The 15,195-nt window shown below is 36.1% G+C and overlaps 1 long non-coding RNA gene across 2 annotated transcripts in view; it reads right to left on the reverse strand.

Annotated features, from left to right (window-relative positions):
• LOC109263319 (uncharacterized) overlaps positions 1-15,195 on the reverse strand; it is an 81,911-nt gene that overhangs the window by 24,031 nt on the left and 42,685 nt on the right. The window contains exon 1 of one of the 2 annotated variants that reach the window (XR_002078150.2): positions 10,575-10,758. The exons of the other annotated variant lie outside the window; for it this stretch is intronic. This is a non-coding gene — a long non-coding RNA (uncharacterized LOC109263319). Of the gene's footprint in view, positions 1-10,574; positions 10,759-15,195 lie in introns of those variants that run through there. 2 annotated transcript variants of the gene reach the window in all.

Consider the following 15,195-nt stretch of genomic DNA (forward strand, 5'->3'; position numbering starts at 1 on the left):
TGTTATGAAATAAGGTTTTTCCACAAAAAAATAGCTTTATCATTTTTTATTAAGTAACAATCCCGTGAACTTCTAAAAATTAATCTGATATTAGAGAAGAAAGTAAAAATTACACAAAATCCCCCGCACTGAGAAAAACAAGTTTTGTGACAATCCTTTCTGCATACACATTTAGGCCTAAATCCCTCAGTTCATTTCCCTAGCCACAGGGATTCAGAAGTGCAGCCAGTTGGGGCCAACAAGATGTGAGAAGAAACTGCTGAAAGGTTTTATTTCCTCACTCTTAAGAATAGGTCATGGGGGAAAAAAATGGCTCTTTTTATCCTGGCCATTGTCAAGTATAGGTGTCACTTCTAGAAAAACTGCTGCTATAGCTTTCTTGATACCAGCTTCAGAAGGAAACCAATTCAATGTTTATTTATTTTTGAGAGAGAGAGATAGAGAGAGTGCAGGGAAGGGGCAGAGAAAGGGAAACACAGAATCTGAAGCAGGCTCCAGGCTCTGAGATGTCAGCAGAGTCCAGCTCGGGGGGCTTGATATCAGGAACCGGGAGACCATGACCTGAGCTGAAGTCAGACGCCCAACCGATTGAACCACCAGGCACCCCAGGAGGGAAGCCATTTCAAAAAAAAAAAAATGAGCAAAGATGAGAGAATCACAGAAAAATGATTTGGATATAGACACTGAGTTAAGCCATTCTTAATGACCACCCTGTCTCTGGACTTCTAGGCATGTGAGCCCATAAATTCCCTTCTTGTTAAAGCCTGTATGACTTGGATTTCTTGGTACTTCAAGTGGAATGCATCTTAACTAACACAGGTATTTTTTGCCCTAAGAAAAAGCTTAATATTTATATAGGGGTCAATCATGCATTTTCTTAATAATCTGGTTAGTAACTTAATAATAGTAAATACTTACTAATAGCAAAACGATATTGCTTTTCACAATATCCCCAACATATAGGTTATACACATTATCTCACGAACTTTATCTCTTAAACATTTTATTATTTTATTTTTTACCTTTTAAAATTAGTGGAATGCTTATACATCATATGCTTATACATCATATGAGGTAATGGTCCAATATTAATCTTTTCAAATGAATAACTAATTAAGCAATTTCTAATATGAAAATAAAATGTACTAATTTACTAAACCATTCTCTCCCTTTTGAAGTGCAATATTACCATTCTCCTATATTGAGTTCCCATGTATTCTGCAATTTTTGATTTGGTCTACTAATCTATTAGTCTATCCGATCTATCTGTATGCTAATACCTAACCATTTTGATTATGCTAACTTTATAACATTTTAATATCTCGAAAGGAATCTCATCATTATTTTTCATATTCATATATTTCTTAGCTTCCCTTGGACACTTATTCTTGCACATAAAATGTAAGATATTTCAATTTTTTAAAAACATAGAGATATAAATTACAATTCATTAAATATATATAACAACATGGGCAGAAGTGACAAATTTGTGAAATTAATCCTCCCTTGTAAGAATGGGGTATATGTTTCCATGTGTTCAGCTGTTGATGTAGTTCTTCAGTAAGATTTTCTGGTTCTCTTCCTATAGACCCTGAACTTTTCTTATTAAATTTATTACAAAATATTTAAAGTTTTTATATTATTGTCTGTGGATTATTTCTTACATTTCTAATTCTGATTATTTCTAGTATAGAGCCATACCATTACCTTTAAAATAAGTATGATATATAAGCATGTTACCAAATTCCCTTATAACAGTTTCAAACTTGAATCTTTAAGTCTTTTGGTTAATGTCTAGAATGATATTTCCTCTTGGTTTTGCATAAGTAGTATTTATCACGTTAGGTAGTTTCCTTTTATTCCTAGTTTGATTGAAATTTTAATAGAAATGGCTGGTGAATTTAACCAAATGCCTTTTCAGCATCTATTAATATCATTTTAATACATTAAAATAATGATGTAATAAATTATGTTATTGAAAAAGTTCCTGCCACAAAACCATCTTTGCATCTTGGCAATGAATTATACTCGGCCACTACTAACACCTACTACACTTTATTCGCTAATATTTTTATTAATAATTTTGTATTTAGGGGTGGGTGCCTGGGTGGCTCAGTCAGTGAAGCATCCAACTCTTGATCTCAGCTCAGGTCATGATCTCACGGTTTGTGAGTTTGAGCCGCACGTTGAGCTCTGCACTGACAGTGAACAGAACAGAGCCTGCTTAGGGTTCTGTCTCTCCCTCTCTTTGCCCCTCCCCTGCTGCTGCACATGCACAGGCTCTCTCGCTTTCTCTCTCAAAAATAAATAAATAAACTGGAAAAAAATTTTTAAGGTGCCTGGGTGGCTCAGTTAGTTGAGTATCCAACTCTTGATTTCAGCTCAGGTCATGATCTCAGGTTTCGTGAGTTCAAGCCCCATATCAGGCTCTGCATTGGCTACTCTGAGCCTGCTTGGGATTCTCTCTCTCTCTGCCCCTCCCACACTCACACTCTCTCTCAAGATAAATAAATTAAATTTAAAAAAAATTAAAAACAAATCTTGCCCAAAGTGGCTTTGTGACTCCTCATTCATATGAAGCAAAAATTCCTGAAGACTCTTTTTTTTATATTTTATTTATTTATTTTTTCTTTTTGAGAGAGAGAGAGAAAGAGAGAATGAGTGGGGGAGGGGCAGAGAGAGAGGGGGACAGAGGATCTGAAGCGGGCTCTGCACTGACAGGCTGAGAGCAGCAAGCCCGATTCTGGCTTGAACTCAAAAATTGCGAGATCACCACCTGAGCCAAATTCAGACACTCAACTGACTGAGCCACCCAGGTGCCCCAGTTCCTGAAAACTCTTGAAAGAAGAGGTTGTTCATGTTCTCAAAACCCCCTGTGCCTCTGTGAAAAGTTTTAGGAATGGACAACCTTCCCACACTATTGACTTACCAATCTTGAACAATGCCATAGCTATACCACTCTCCTCTCCCATCCTCATGGTCATTACCTTGTGACATCACATTATCTCACAATCTTATTTTCTTTGTTTATCCTCAGCATCTTGAGAATACACAACATCCACATTGATGATTCACCAAATCCCCATCTTGCAATTCCTTAATATTTTTTCCATCTACAATGCTCATCTCCTTATTCCTCAACACCCACTTCCATAGCTACATAAAAACTATCATTATAACAGCTTACATTTACAGAACACTTTTTGCCAAGCACAATTCTAAAAGCTTTATGTACATTAACTCATTCGGTCCTCACAAAAATCCTTCAGTGTAGCTTAAAATGTCCTCTGAGCAAAACTGAGGCACAGAAAAAAATGTGACTAACTTGCCTAGTGCCATATAGGTAGCAAGGGGCAGAGTTGTTATCTAAACCCAGGTAACCTGCTCTTAACCGCTATTACATTATTCTCCTGTCTCTGTAAGCATAATTTCCTGTCTTTTAACTATTTCTGCGCCAATAGTCCTGCTAAACTTTTTCTTTAACCACATTAAACATACAGTTTCTTGTAGAATCTTTTGCCCTATCAGATTCTCTGGACTTTACTTTCTTCCTATTTGGATTTAACAATACTGTAAATCACTATACTTTTCCAAGCCTTCTTTATTATTTCGAAATATTCTCTTTGTACTAAAACTTATTTTCCAAGCCTTACTGTGGGCATAATTATTTGATTTTTCTGTTCCTTCTCTCAGGCTGGCCATCACAGCTATATAAAATGATACACTAGTGTTGACTGACTCCACTATAACCCTATGACCCAGCTGATACCTGCCTACCACTACTCTGTGGTTCTTTTCCTTCTATCTACTTGGCTGTCTTTCCCATTCTGAATAGTAATAGTCCCCCTCAACTGCTCAATAATTTTATTGCCCACAGTCTTGCTATTCACCTTCTCAGCAGATGACTTAATTTCTAATATCACAAGAATGCTGTGTCCATCATGAATAAACTCCTTTAACTTCTCCTTTTCTGCCTCCAAATTTTTCTGTATTTTTGTCCCTCTCTAAACTTTTCAACATTTGTGAGAGGAAGAGGTGGTCCAATTTCTCTCCAGACCCCCTAACTTACCATCTTGAATCCATTTTCTTCTGTCTCCTTTAAATTGCATGCCCATTAAGTACTGACTTTCAGATTTGTGTTTTGGTCAGAATCATCTACGCTATACTGCAATAACAAAAATCCCAAAATCAAGTGGCTTAATAAAAAAATGTGTTCATTTATTCCTTCCACCAAAACTACTGTGGATATAGGCAACTCTCCAGTGCAATTGACTTTGATATGGTGACTCATGAATTCAGGTAGCTATGATCATGTGGTTCCCCACATCAACATGAGGCCCCAGTGGTTCCCACGGCAGGGGAAGTGAGAAACTAAAAAATAACACAGGGGTTTTTCACCATCTCTGCTCACAAATAACACATCGAACTTTTGCTCACAACATATTCACCTGCGCTACTCATATGACCTTGCCTAACAGCAAGGTAGCTGGAAATGGAGCTTTCAAAGAGATTTGAAACAGATTTGAGGACCATGTGGAATTGTTCTTCCATGTTTGTATCAGTCATCTCTCTCATTTTGCTGAATCTTTTGCCTCTATCGCAAATAGTGCCAAGTCTAAGCCATCTTGAAAAATGCCCACCCACCATTTCATCTACATACCTTCCCTGATATATTCCCCACATTCCAGCCACTCTGTACTGGTTGATGTTACCCACAGGTCTCATGCCACATGCCTTATTTTCTCTACTCATGAGATTCCAGCTTCCATGTAGATAGATGCTCCTTCCTGGGATACATCTATATTCCTTGCCTCTGCAGCATTCCTGCTCATTTCATAAGTCCTATAGACAGAAAGAAGGTCTTGTATCTGCAATTTATAAACCTATATCATAGTATAATTATTATTTGTATGATTTCTTGACTTTCCATATAAACAATGAGATCACTGAAGGAAAATTGTATTTTATTAACTCACATATCCAGCACCTTACATAGTAGTGCCTGGCACATAGAAGACTTTCAGCAAATGTTTAGAGCATAAATGGCTGAATAAATCCATGAATAGTAAAATTTCTGAAAACCAATAGTGGAGAGTGTATGTTGCAATTTTTGAAGTATTATTTATGTCAGGGTTATGTCTTATTTTTTAAAAAGAGAATACAATACATATTTATTTTAAAAATTAGTTGGTAGCAGGGGTGCCTGGGTGGCTCAGTCGGTTAACCATCTGACTTCAGCTCAGGTCATGATCTCGCAGCCTGTGGGTTTGAACCCCCTGTTGGGCTCTGTGCTGACAGCTCAGGGCCTGGAGCCTACTTCAGATTCTGTGTCTCCCTCTCTCTCTGCCCCTCCCCTACTCATGTTCTGTGTCTCTCTGTCTCTCAAAAATAAATAAATGTTAAAAAAATGTTTGTAATTAGTTCGTAGCATAAGTAGCTTGAGATAAGGAATTACTGATAGCATTATATTATTTATGCAACAGTAAATAAACATAGCATGATACAAAATACATACTAACCCAATCATCCATTTAAAGGAGTTAAAGTAGGGGCGCCTGGGTGGCTCAGTCGGTTGAGCGTCCGACTTCAGCTCAGGTCACGATCTCGCGGTCCGTGAGTTCGAGCCCCGCATCAGGCTCTGGGCTGATGGCTCAGAGCCTGGAGCCTGCTTCCGATTCTGTGTCTCCCTCTCTCTCTGCCCCTCCCCAGTTCATGCTCTGTCTCTCTCTGTCCCAAAAATAAATAAACGTTAAAAAAATTTTTTTTAAAATAAATAAATAAATAAAGGAGTTAAAGTATGTCTCAATATTTATGATACAATGCCTTGCAATAAAGGCTGGGGGTGCTCTGGCATGTCCTCTATGACTGGTGATAATGTTTATAATATCAGGAATATATATGTGAAATTTGCTTATATGTGAATTTTGCTTATATATGTTATAAATGAACATGAAGTGAAAATATTAATGTTGGAAAAGAATTGACTAATTGATAATAATAAAGCTAAACAAATGTTTAAGGAAGATCTTAAATATGCTGAGGAAGCTTATAATTGTAAGTTAGAATCCTTTAAACTTATATTTGATATAGGCATGAAGGCTTGGGCTATAGATAAAGCTGAAATATTAGCATATAATTTCAACCATTAATTTTGGGCATTTCTATAATGCTTATTCACTTAATTATGACATTCCACCATTTGTCTTGAAGTGTAGGATAAAAATTATTATCCTCTGAATCTTTCTTATGTTCTAAAATAGAAGCACGTAGATAAGAGGATCTTGGCCAAAACAGACAGTGTTTTATTTGTTCACTTATCATAAGCCATACCATATAGAATTTAGCCAATGAGGACCATGCTTTTGTTAGAAAATGCTTTTTGAAAACTAGGATCATTTCATATGTTAAGTCCATTAGTAATCCTCAAAATGGAAACTATTATTAAGTTTGAGATATACATATATATGTTATATATTTATATATATAATATATGTATATATATGTATATACTGGTCCATACTCTAAGACTGGCTGGAGATAGTTGAGGAGGAAAAAGGCAGGAGACAGTCAGGAGGGGTAGCTATGCATGCAAACATTTAGCAAGAGTTTTCCCTAAAATGGGAATCAGAAACTGGAAGGAGTCAAGGTAAGCCTGGTTGAACACAGGTACAGAGCAAACCCAGAAGCTGGAGCCAAGGATCAAAGGCAAGTTGAGCCCTAACAGTTATTGAAAAGAAAAAATAAATAAAAAGGAGCAAGCAAGAGGATGCTAAGTAACCAAGGTGGTGAAATAAAAATATACCAAGAGAGAGAATCAAGGAGAGGGCAGAGTAATTAGCTAGAAATGAATTAATGTCAGAAGGAATGTTCAAAGAGCAAGAGGGTCTGTTCAGAATTCTGCTAGACATTGCCTTCTGCTTCCACTTTTGTTTATTCTTAAATCTCCCCAGCCCAGGGCTTTTGATCCCAGGCCTTGAAGGCACCAAGAATGACTTCTGACATTTCAACTCCTACAAACATTTTCTTTCTCTCCAAGAGAAAGGGCAAAGGTCTTAACATTTCAAAATCCAAAGGTAAAAGCATGCAATTGAGAATTTTTTTTAACACTGAGGAATTCTTTAAAATTCATAGAAGTCTTATTTTGTCTATATGTTATTTCATATTTCACCCTGCAAGAGGACTATATATATGTTCCTCTTTTTGTATTTATGTATTTATATATAAATTACATATTTATTTATTTTATATATATTATATATTATTTTATATATTTTTTCTTCTTTTATATATATACTTTCCCCCCAAAGACAGTAGCCAAATACTTGTCAATCATCTGTATGCTCTATTCCATCTCACTGATTTATTCATCTCCTTCTAAATTGGAACAAATGGAGAGTATTCAAGTCAACTTTTTGTTATTTTGTTTTCTTATGAAAGATTATGAAGAAAAAAACTTGTTTGACTTGTTGCTGTCAGATGAGCTTCACTAAATTCAAGAGTCACTCAGTCCTGCTCCCATTTCCTTTTTGTTTTTCTTTTCTTCTTCCTTTCCACCCTTCCTCCTTCCCTTCCTTCCATTATGTTAAAGAAATAAAGAAACGGTGAACATCTAGTCATTACATCTTAAAGCCTAAGAGAGGCCTAATGCAATGGGAAGCCTTTGAAGGTTTTTGAAAAGTGGTAAAGTTTCTTGTTTTGTTTTATTTTTGATGGACTCTAGCTGCATAGAATTAGATTGACATAATCCTTGCTTCATGAGATAGTTTCATCATTGGTCTATGCAAGGCCTATTTTGCTTTATTCATACTAATTTATTTATAATATTATTATGTGTTATTAATGGTACTAATTCCTAAGAAAACTCATTACCCTGCCAATTTAAAAATATATAATTATGGTGCATTAAGAAAAAAACATATAAATCTACACAACTAATGGTCATATCTTGCAGTTACTGTCACCTTGGCAAGATTAAATTTCAGATTCATTTCCAGGAGGAAACTGGGGCCAAGAGTTCTTTCTTGATGAGATAAACTTCATGGAACATTCCCTCTTTAGATAACAAGGAAAGCACATCCCGGGTGATATCTGTGAATGCCTGGAGAGAAGTGGGCATTATCTTTTCTCTTGTGTGAGACTCACAAATCGAACTCACAATAATAACTACCTTCATTGGGCAGCTACTCTGTAGCCAGCACTGACGTAGGCTCTTGATTAAATATTCACAATAAGATCCTGACAATTAGGTACCTATTATATAGGCATTTTTATCAGCATGGTTTAAATGCAAACAGAGGTTCAGAAAGGTTTAAAAATTTAGCGAAGGTAGCAACACTAGTGAACGGTGGAATCCTAAGTTAAACCTGGCTCTGGCTGTAAAATTGCGATTCTCACTTTAGGCAAGTTACACATTTACTCTGAGCTTCCATTTCTTCAACTGTTAAGAAAAATAGAGATAACTTGTTCTAATCTAACACAGATCCTGGTACACAATTTCAGGTTGTCTGGGGATGAAATCTTTGAAGAGAGCATAAAGATGACAAAGACACTGAACCGTTCCCCTCTTCTAGGACTAGGGAGAAGAGTATATTCCAACCAATTTCCTCCCTAAGGAAGAACTACTTTTTTTTTTAAATGTTTATTTATTTTTGAGACAGAGAGAGACAGAGCATGAATGGGGGAGGGTCAGAGAGAGGGAGACACAGAATCTGAAACAGGCTCCAGGCTCTGAGCTGTCAGCACAGAGCCCGACGCGGGGCTCGAACTCACGGACCGCGAGATCATGACCTGAGCCGAAGTCGGACGTTCAACCGACTGAGCCACCCAGGCACCCCAGAACTACTTTTATAAGAAACATTAAGAGGTAGTGGTTAGAAGCACGAAGTCTCCATTTCCTCCTCAGTAGGGTAGGAAGGGTAATATCTGGCTTATAGGATTGTTGTAAAGAGTAAATAAGATGATACAAAGGATTATCAGAGTTTGCAAATAGTAATCATTCAAAACATATTATATCAATATCATCATCATCATCATCATCATCATCAAAAAGCTATATACGAATCTTGAATTATAATTTCCAGAGGGAGTTATGCTGCTAACAGATTGAAAAATATAAAACTCCTAACTAATTGTAAGTTACTCTTAAAAACCGTGGTTTTCATATCCCTAATTTCTTGAAGAATTTTGCTTTGTAGGATCCACCTTTCTAAGTAAAGACCACGCCAGATGGAAACTGGTTCTCAAAGAACTGTGCCCAAGATGCTTCATTCTGAAAACATGATTGGCCAGTTTTGGGGGCTTCAGCACATGTTTGAAGGACTAGGGATCTGTGGAGGCTGAGCATGGCACCCGAAGATATGATACTTGGCTCCCATTCTCACTCTTAACCATCATCAAACTGGTTATATTCACAGAGAGCCCAAGGGCCAACACCTTTGATCTGTGCATAATTTTGGCCATAGAGACTTTTCATCTAATTAAGACTTTTTTTATTAAAGGAAATTAAATGGAAATAATAGGCAAATGATTTGGTTGTAATGTATCAGGAATCAGTTTAGGCTTTGTTTTTATAATATAGACTAGGTGAATACACCCAAAATAGAAATGTAAAATACTGTATGAAATATATTTCTAATCTTTCCAGTGCTATGTACCTCCATATGTAAATCAGATACTTGCTGAATCAAATAACATATTATTCATAATTATATGATCATGGCGTGAAAATCTAGACATATTGCACATGCACAGCTAATAGAATTTCATGGCTTTAATGGATAAGCAAAAGTGAAATATTTTACTATCTCCATCAAACATTCAAAAGATCATACTCCTACTGAGATTATTTATTATGATGATGATGCTTTTTATAAAGATCAAGTATGAGTAACCCCCCTCCAAAAAAAAAAAAAAAAAAACTTAAGCTGTTTCTAAGGGCATAACATTTAGAAACAACATATGGTTCCTGTAGTCAAGAATAGGTTCCTTAAATTAGCCAAAGACATTCACAGAGAAATGAGTTGGAGGAAATAGGATCATGGGCAAGAGGGAAAAAATTGTCATCTCTCATCCTTCTGCTCTTCATCTTCCTTGCCTGGCTGAATGTGGTTTTGGTTTGATACCCAATTTTAGATGTAAAAATAAAACAGGTGTTGTTAGCCTCATAAAGAAAGATCTTTTAATGCACTTACCTTTTGTTTAATGACTATTATAAAAAAGTACACCAGTAAAGTAAAAAAGTGCACCAGATCATAAAATGTAAAAATTACATTTATCATTTAATAAGCATACATTGGATGCCTTCTCTGTGCCCAGGGCTAGGCCCTAAGGGGCAGCACCTATTCTCTTCACTATTAAAATCTAGTTGCAGCCTTGTTTTATTTTGCCAGCACTGTATTTCCATTTGGGAGCCAACATTTAAAAGTAAATAGATTTCATATTGTAAAAAAATAAAAATAAAAATAAAAAATAAATAAAATAAAATCTAGTGGCAGGCGCGAAGACAGACTTAACCTGGCTCCTTTTACTCTTGCATTCTCTAATCCTTTCAGGATACAGAGAATCGTATTACGTACCTGCTGAAAAATCCTTCAGTGGTTTCCCATGTCAGTAGAATAAAATCCAGACCGATTACTTTTTTTTATACAGTCCTGCATCATCATGCCTCTTCCTCTTAAATTTCAGCTCTTGCCGGTATCACTCACTAGCCTTCTTTCAGCCTCTAATTTTGCCTTGCTTCTTCCCATCTCAGGGCTTTACACATGTCTGGAACATTCACACACACACACACACACACACACACACACACACATCCTAGCTAGCTCCTTCTCATTCTTCAGATTTCAACTTAAATATTACCTCCTGGAAAGACTTTCCCTGAAACTCAAATGTAACTCAAATCACTTCACATGCTTTCCTTTATTCCTATTATTTCCTTCATTGTAGTTCCTGTGATTTGTAATCATTATCATTTACTTGTTTATTTTTATGTATGTTACCTTTATTATACACACATTTTTAAGACTTTATTTTTAGAGCAGTTTTAAGTTCACAGAAAAATTGAGAGGGAGGTGTAGAGATTTCCCGTAAGCCCCCGACCCCATGCACGTCCTCTACCATTACCAACATCCCCCAACAGAGTGGTACATTTTTACAATTGATGAACCTACATTGACACATCATACTCACCCAAAGTCCATAGTTTACATTAGGGTTCACTCCTGGTGTTGTATATACTCATTCATTTATCATGGTATGCTTCTCCCACTAGATTATATATTCCACAAGGGTAAACACCTTAAGCAGTGTAATTCCTGGTCTGTCATATCGTGTTCAGTAAATTTTGTTTAAAAATGACTACTGAACAAATGACTAATTTGTTAAGGAAATAATTGCAGGGTAATATTTACATGAGCATATGACAATTTAGTACAAATTCTAGATATATATTCCAAGAAAGGCTTGATCAGAGTGGAATGGAATTTGCAGTAAGATCTTTCAGTAGAAGTGAGATAATTTAGCTTGGTAGGTTGTATGTTTCCAGGAGGATCCTCTTCACTGAGTCCAATGAAATGAAAGGAAAGAGAAAGATCCTTTGTGACTACTATTTTGCTCCTTCTGAATGTACAAAGTATAGAGGTGGTCTTGGCTCTGTGCAAGGAGCTTCAGGTAAGCAGGACTTATTTTATGAGAAGGGAATTAAAATTTTCCTTAAGTGACTCAAATAGTATAGCTGACTGGAACCTAGAACTCAGACCTCCTTCTAGTTCCTTCCTGCCCCTCTCCCACCTCGAAACCTGAGACTAGAAAATCATAGACAATTCACACATTTATGTATGGCTTTTCTCATACTTATCATCTCAACCTAAAATGATTTTCAGGTATTTGTAACAGGGTGTCTTATATATAACCAGGAATAAGGGGATGAGGTTTTTGCTTCTATACTGTTCATGTTTAAAAAACAAGCAAACAATCAGAACTATATTCATTTCCATCAGTAAGATGACCTGCTTTAAAATCTTGGTGTCATTGGAGAAAATTGAATATGTTAACTTCAGACCAAATTCTGCACTATAAATCCTTTCTTTAGCATGCTAGTAAGAGTTTTAGAAGTTGAAGCCTCTGTGCACCTGTCTTCAAGTTCTTACTGAACAACTAAACCATTATTTTACAGATCTAACACACTTAAAAACCATACACAGTCACACATTGCTTGTCCTACACACTAACTAAATCCTTTTGTTTGCATGGTTAGGAATTTCCCGATAATGACATTTAACTCTAATTCTGGAAGTAAGTAGGTAAAAAATACAAAAACAAAAACAAAGAGTTGAGTTAACTAAGGCACTTGCCTCATACAACATTGAATTTGGTCACATGAAAAGTTCTTTTGCATAAATTTCTTGGTAACTTTGCACTTAGTTATTTACAAACTAATGTAGCTACCCTCCAATTTTAAAGGAATTGTAGGCATGAATTTATTTTTTTCTCTTTGGAGAACTCGATAAAATGGGTTGCTTTACTATTTATTTAAATGTCACTATAGCAATGGTTAGAAATTCCAATAACAACTCTCTCAAAAGATTTGAAGTTTGACATTCATCTTTGTAGAAGTTGATTCATTCTGTTTTTAACTAGTTTCCATGTGAGGAATTTGGGGCTCATTCACTTCACAAACCTAATAATTATCTAGGCATAACACTTCTCTGTATGTATCACATGATAGATGGGAAAAGAAATTATTCATTTAACAAATATGTATTAAGAATCTACTATGTGATAACTATTATGGCAGGTGGGTAAAGGTCAGAATCAACTAAGAAGGGAAAATAGACATGAAAACATCATTTCAATGCAGAGCTAGCTACAAGGGAAGATTGTACAAGGTATGGGAGTAACACAATCCTCCAGTTAAGGGAAGTCAGGAAGGTTTTCTAGAGAAGACATTTAAGCTGGGGTTCAAAGTAAAAATAAGAATTTTGCTGGTAGATTAGGGTTGGAGGGTGGTTAGGAAGAGAATGGAAACATTGGACAATCCACGCAGAAAAATGTATAGTGGCCTGAAACAATATAATGTACAAACAAAGCTTGGATGAAGCAACAAGTTTGAGAGGTAGAGTAGTTAGGCAACAGCTATTAGGTGATTTTTAAGTGCCAGGTACCCTGCTTGGTTTGGGGGAATCCAGAAGTGAATAAGACAGATCCCTAAAACAGACCCTTAAAGAGATTACGGGCTAAGCCCAGAAGATAGATATTAAACAAATTATTTCAAGTGTTATGTTCTTCAGAGAAGAAATGTAGGATGCTAAGAGAGAACACTACTCAGTCTGAAAGGATAATAATTTTGAAATACCAACAGACGTTTTCCTCTCCTTCATGTTTGCCCATTCTTGCCTTCTTCCATAAATGCCTCTTTTTCCTCTCTCCATTCCCAAAGCCAATTCAGGTAGCTAGTCTTATTGCCTAATAACCCTCGACAATAAGGAGAAAATAAATAACCTCTGTGGCTTTTCCCAACTTTGCAATCATTGGTATAATAATTAAAACCATGGAAGTAGATGATTGACCTGAAGAGGGCAAAGGGTATAAAGTGAATAAAGGGTAGTACCAAGCATAGAGCTATGAGAAGCACACAAAGGAATACGTGAAAGAGTTAACAGAGAAATAAGAGTGAAAACAGAGAATAAGAGGAAGAGTAGGTAAATTAGATGGAGAGGTAGACAAGCCTCAGCTCAATATATGTAAATAATATAATATTTGGTTCTCCTTTCATGGTTCCATAGTCAAAATGGCTCTCCCTTAAAAGTTCCTTAGTCACTCCTTCTCTATTACCCAAACTAGCTTATTCCTTTTGCCACTCTTCTAGGTACATTTCAGAAACTCCTCTTATTCCCTCCTTGTTCCACATCCATGCCTTGAAGCAGCCTTTCTCTTACCCCCACTCATGTGGCTACGGTAATTTACTCAACAAACTTCACCCATGAACAAAGGAGAGTCACTGAAAGAAAGGTCTATTTTCTCACACTCTTTTCTTCCTATTAAACATTTTTGTTAGTTTTACTGAAGTGCAGTTTATATAAATAATATTAATCAAATTTAAGTGTGTACGTTAATGAATTTGGACAATTGGATACAGTAGTATGAACACAACACAATCATGATATGGTTTCCATGATTTCCATCACCATGAAAAGTTACCACATGCTCCCCTTGCAGTTAATTCCTGACCCTCACCCCTGGAAAATGTTGATCACTTTGCTGACACTATAGTGTTGTCTTTTCTAGAATTTCGTTATGATAGAATAATATAATATAATATGTAGCATCTTATGTGTGACTTGTCTTACTATAATGCTTTATAGAATCCTCAACATTGTTGTGTGTGTCAGAACTTTGTTCATCTTTATGGTTAGTAGTAGTCCATAATATGGATATCCCACAATCTATTTATTCATTCATAGTTTGACAGTATTTTGATTATTTCCAGTTTGAGGCTATTATGAATAAAGTTTCTATAAATATTCTTGTACAAGTTTTATAAAGGTATGTGTTCATTTCTCTTGGGCAGATCTCTAGAAGTGAAACTGCTGAGTCATATGAATGTTTAATAAAAGTAGTACAAGTAGGTATCCTCGCCTTGTTCACAAACTTAGGGGAAAAGCATGTAGTTTTTCACCATGAAGTATTATGGTAGCCACAGGTGTTTTTGTAGTCACTTTTATCAGATTAAGAAAGTTTCCTTTAATTCCTAATTTTCTGGAAATTTTCATAATGACTGGCTGTTTAATTTTGTCAAATGCTTTTGTCTTCATCTATTAAGATGATCATACCATTTTTCTTTTTTGTTTCTTAATATGGTGAATTACATTTATTAATTTTCTTTTTATCTTTAGGTTTATTTATTTATTTTGAGAGGGAGAGAGAGAGCACAGGCTGGGGAGGGACAGAGAGAATGAGAGGCAGAATCCCAAACAGGCTCCGTGCTGTCAGCACACAGCCCAATGTGGGGCTCGAATTCACAAACCGTGGGAGCATGACCTGAGCCGAGATCAAGAGTCAGATATTTAACCGACTGCACCACTGAGACACCACACATTGATTGATTTTCTAATGTGGAACCATCCTTGCATTCCCAAGAAAGGCTACACTTGGTCCTGATGCATTGTATTATTTTTTTCTCTGTATTTGATTTGCTAG

The sequence above is a fragment of the Panthera pardus genome, unplaced genomic scaffold, assembly GCF_024362965.1.
Source record: "Panthera pardus isolate Hobbes unplaced genomic scaffold, ASM2436296v1 HiC_scaffold_17, whole genome shotgun sequence".
NCBI lineage: Eukaryota > Metazoa > Chordata > Mammalia > Carnivora > Felidae > Panthera > Panthera pardus.